Raw genomic sequence first — 5,300 nt, forward strand, 5'->3', positions numbered from 1 at the left:
CTGTCTTAAGGGCATGTCAGTTTCCCCGTAAGAATGGAGCGAAAGCCCAGAGGAGTGCGGCAGAAGGCTGCACTTCTCTAGCAAAGTCTAGATCCTGGTGAAAACAACAGCAAAAAGTTTAGGGGTTGCCACGTGGAAGGAAAATTACCCACAATTAAGAAATCTTTCCTAACACTCGCCCCTCCCAGACTATGGACAGGGGGAACTAATCCAATCCACCCCTGGATGAGTCTCATGTTCAGGTCGGTTAAACATTCTGGACAACCCATCAGCATTGCTATGTTGGACACCTGGCCTATGCTCAATATTGAAGTCGAAGCCTTGTAGACTTATGGACCACCTAAGCAACTTTGGATTCTCTCCCTTCATGTTCATTAGCCACTTTAAGGGCTTATGGTCAGTTTGCACAGTGAAGTGGGTCCCATAGAGGTTGGGCCTCAGCTTCCGTAGGGCCCACACAACAGAGAAACATTCTTTCTCCACTGTGGACCATCTGAGCTCTCTGTCCTTAAGCTGGCGACTAATAAAACCAATAGGGTGTTCCTTACCCTTCTCATCTACTTGCGATAGTACAGCTCCTGTCCCAGTGTCAGAGGCTTCCGTCTGTACAATAAAAGGTCTTTGATAATCAGGGGCCCTGAGGACAGGGGCCTGGCACAAGGATTCTTTTAAGCCGTTGAAGGCCTTCTCACACTCGTCGGTCCAAGTTACCTTTTTGGGTTTCTTCGGAGTAGTGAGGGCAGTCAGAGGGGCAGCTATGGTGCCATAGTCTGCCATGAAATTGCGGTAATACCCTGTGAGTCCTAAGAAGGCTCTCACTTGGGTCTGGGTAGTGGGGGTAGGCCAGTCTTGTACTGCTTGTACTTTACTGGGAAGAGGCTGTATCCTCCCTCCACCTACTTCATGTCCAAGGTAAACCACTGAGCCTTGTCCAATCTGGCATTTACTAGCCTTTATGGTCAAGTGTGCTTTCTGAAGAGCCTGGAGCACAATCCCGAGGTGTTTCACATGGTCTTCCCAGGTGGCACTGAAAACTGCTATATCGTCCAGATATGCAAGACAGAATTCGTCCAACCCATTCAACACATGATTCACAAGCCTCTGGAAAGTGGCAGGTGCATTTTTCAACCTGAACGGCATTACCCTGAACTGGTAAAGGCCGTCTGGAGTAGAAAACGCTGTCTTCTCCTTGGCATGTTCTGCTAAAGCTATTTGCCAATAGCCCGCAGTGAGGTCAAACGTACTGAGGTACTTGGAGGCACCCAAAGTATCCACCAGCTCATCTGTTCGAGGCAAGGGGTGTGCATCTGTCTTGGTGACAGCATTCAGAGCCCTGTAATCCACGCAGAACCTCAATTCAGAAGTGCCTGCCTTTGGAACCAAAACCACAGGGCTGGACCAAGGACTACTAGAGGGTTCAATCACACCAAGGTCTAACATTTTGTTGACCTCGGTCTTAATGTAAGACCGTACTTTGTCTGACATCCTGTATCCCCTACTTTTGGTAGGTACACTGTCTCCTGTGTCTATGTTATGTTTGCACCAAGGTGTCAAACCAGGCGACTGTGAAAACAGGGGGGAAAACTGCCAAAGCAATCTTTTCACCTCAGCCTGCTGATTAGAAGTCAGGTGAGGGACCACTCGGACACCCTCAAAGGAGCTATCTGAAGGACCGCTTTGAAACAGGTCGGGGAGAGGTTCAGACTCCTCTTCCTCAACATCTGAAGCCAGTAGCAGTGCTGCGATTTTGACTCTTGGGACAAAAGCTTTCAGTCTATTTACGTGGAACACTTTTGGAGCCTGTCCAGGCCTTCCAAGGTCCACTAAATAGTTAACCTCACCCAGGGCTCCACCACTGTCTAAGGGCCTGACCATGTGTCCTGTAAAGCTCGAGGCCTTATGGGATTCATGATCAGGACTTGCTGACCAGGTGTAAAGTTGATGAGGGAAGCTTTCTGGTCGTACCAATGTTTCACCAGCGCTTGTCCTGCCTTCAATTCATCACTAGCCAAGCCCATCAGAAGTACCATCCGTTTTCTGAGCCCCAGCACATAATCTACTACGTTAGTAGTAACAGGGGGAGTGGGCATCTCCCATCCCTCTTTGACTATGGCTAAGGGTCCCCGTACAGGATGACCGAACAGAAGTTCGAAGGGGCTGAAGCCAACACCCTCCTGTGGTACCTCTCGGTAGGCAAACAGTAAGCATGGTAAAAGAAGATCCCATTTTCTTCTCTGAGGTTCTTCCAGAGCCCCAATCATGCTCTTTAACGTTCTGTTGAAACGTTCCACCAAACCATTGGTCTGGGGGTGGTATGCAGAAGAGAACTTGTAGGTGACCACATTCTTTCCACATAGCCTGCATATACTTTGACATACAGTTGCTGCCTCTGTCAGACACAACTTCTTTAGGGAAGCTAACCCTAGTAAAGATGCCAAGTAACGCTTTTGCAACTGACATGGCAGTTACAGTTTTCAATGGGATGGCCTCAGGATATCTGGTAGCATAGTCGACTAGCACCAAGATAAACCTATTGCCTGAGATGTCTGCGGGTCAAGGGGACCAACGATGTCGATCCCTACCCTTTCGAATGGTATTCCCACAACTGGGAGTGGTACCAATGGAGCTTGGATTGTTGAGCCACTCTTACCAGATAACTGGTGGAGGCACAACTCCTGCAGTGACTTTCTACTTGCACCCCCATCTTGGGCCAGTAGAAGTGCATGGATAACCTTTGCTTGGTCCTCTTAATACCAAGGTGACCAGCAAGGGGCACTTCATGCGCCAGCTGCAGGAGGAAGGGTCTTACACCAAGGGGAACCACCAACCTCCTATGGTCTCCTTCTGTAGACTCTGTGGGCTCACTATACAGGAGTCCACCTTCCCAATAAATCTGATGCGTCCCAGGAGGTTCACTCTCATGCTGGGAGCAGGCCTGTCTCCTTAGGCTTTCCAGAGATGGACACTCACGTTGGCCTTTACTGAATTCTTCCCTGTCAGGACCACCTTCTACTAACAAGTCTTTTAGTTCAGGATGGTCGTTGGGGTCAAATACTTCAGGCATCACCACCTCCTCGTCAGGCCCGGGCGATTGACCAACTTACTCCACCGCAGTGGTAGGCGAGTTCGGGGGAATGTTCTCTTTCCCTCGTCTTGACTTGCTTACTCCTTTTGCCTTGGGTTTCCCGCCTGGGGCGGCGTATTGGTCTTGGCCAATGCTGCCCGTGTTTGAGACCGTGTGCAGGTGTAACGCTCACCTGAATCCCTCGGAGGCGCAGGTCTGGGCTGGGGGTTCTCGGAGTCTTCTAGGGTCACACGCAGGCCTCGAATGCCACCCTGGAAAGGCCCTTTCCTCACTGAGATCTTGATCTGAAGGGTGAGGTGTCTGCAATTATGAGAGCAAGGGGTTAATATGGATATACAAGCCTGACTAGGCAAGCTGACTCCCTTTCCTGGTACTCCCCAAGTAGTTCGTAGGCTAAATGTGCTCACCTTATGTAGGTGAAAGCAGAGCTCTCCATCCTGCGTCTGTGCAGGGGCGCCGAAGCCAGTTACTTCACTGGTTAATTGTCCAGCCTCTTGGTTGCAGAGGATGAAGATTTGGAGCTAGGCCGTTGTTAGCAGCACAAACGGCGGTTGCTTGAATATGGAGGTCCGGAGAGCGATGGAATGGCGAAGGTATTGCAGGCAAGTAAGTAGAAAATGTCAATTCGAAGTTAAAAGCACTTCTTAATGTCTCTTTTCCTTTTTCAGGTCGCAGAAGCAGCTGGGTAGAAAAATAGATGTCGAGGAATGCGCCGAGGAGTGAGAAAGATGAGAGCTGCCCAAAACACGTGCGTATAGATGGAGTTTTGTATTTCTTAATGATGTCCTTTTGTTTTGCAGATGCGAGTAGCAGCGTCGGCGGAGGCGAGAAGAATGCAGCGCAGGTAAGGAAAGTTTCACGGAGGTTTACTAACCAATGTCTTTGCTTCCACAGGGTGCCGGGAAATGGAAAGCTGCAGCCCGTGGCTTGAGATGCACCGATGGACTGGGTAAGTGCTGCGCTGGTTTTTATCTCGTGCTAACCTGGTGTTCTTTTCCCTTTTCAGATGCTGCAGAAGACGAAGATGGTATTTCAGAAGGTAAGATTACAGATTTCTCTTCCCTAGATGCAGAAGTTGAAGATTCTCTGGAGCTGACCGGTGAGCGTCCTGCTGCTATTGCAGAATAACGCGAAGCACGTTGCTCTGATCGGGCGTGGTTTAAATAGCTTACTGGAGTGCTTAGGTGTCTCCTTCCACAGCAGCCTCGCCCAGGAAAGAAGTCCCAGCTTCCAGAATAGTTCCAGTATCCAGTCCCAGGGAGTGGTGCTGGCCACACCCAGAAGGTAAAGTAGTTCCAGCCATGGATGGATGAGGATTTCATCCTGCAGGTGAGTGAGCAGCATGGTCTGCAGCAGGTAGGTCCACCCAAGCACCATTCCTTACATCATGAGCCCGGCACGTCCTGTGCCGGGACTGGGTCCCCTTATGAGCCTGGCGCCACTGGCGCCAGGACAAGGTCCATAAGGCCCCTATGGGAGCCGATGGGTGCTTGGAAATGAAGTTGTGACCCAGCTTCCGAGGCAGTTGGGCTAAACCTGACTCCTTGGAGGCTGCGGTCATGACAGCACCCCCCCTCAAGGCCCCTCCCAAGCTTGTCTTTTCCGGAGGTTTTGGCTTGTTGGGAAAAGCCCGATGAAATTTTCGGACTAGACGAGGTGCATGTACATATTCTGAGGGTTCCCAAGATCTCTCCTGGGGTCCATATCCCTTCCAATCAATCAGGTAGTATAGTTTTGATTTGGAAATTTTGGAGTCCAAGATGTCTCGAATTTCAAATTCGGATTCTCCGTCAACTTGGATTGGCTCAGGAGGTTTAGTCAAACGGGTTCAGGGTTGCACAGGTTTCAGGAGAGACACATGGAAGACAGGATGTATCTTCATTCGAGTAGGTAATTCTAGTTTGACAGCCACTGGGTTAATCACGGCCGTGATCGAGTAGGGTCCTAAATATCTTGGGTTGAAGGTGCGTGGCACTTTTAAAGATAAATGTTTAGTGGACAGCCAGACTTGATCTCCTTTTTGATATTGAGGAGCCTCTTTTCGATGTTGGTCTGCTCCTTTTTTGTATGATTCTTTAGCTCGTTGAAGATGAGCTGTGGCTTCTTTAAATGCTTGAGTTATCGTCGAATGCAGATGGTCAACAGCAGGTGTTCCGAGAGCTTGAGGTGGGTCCAGATTTGAGGTTCGAGGATGACTTCCATACAGCAGGAAAAA

The sequence above is a fragment of the Ambystoma mexicanum genome, chromosome 3p (assembly GCF_040938575.1).
Source record: "Ambystoma mexicanum isolate Mex_15411 chromosome 3p, UKY_AmexF1_1, whole genome shotgun sequence".
In the NCBI taxonomy this organism is placed as follows: domain Eukaryota; kingdom Metazoa; phylum Chordata; class Amphibia; order Caudata; family Ambystomatidae; genus Ambystoma; species Ambystoma mexicanum.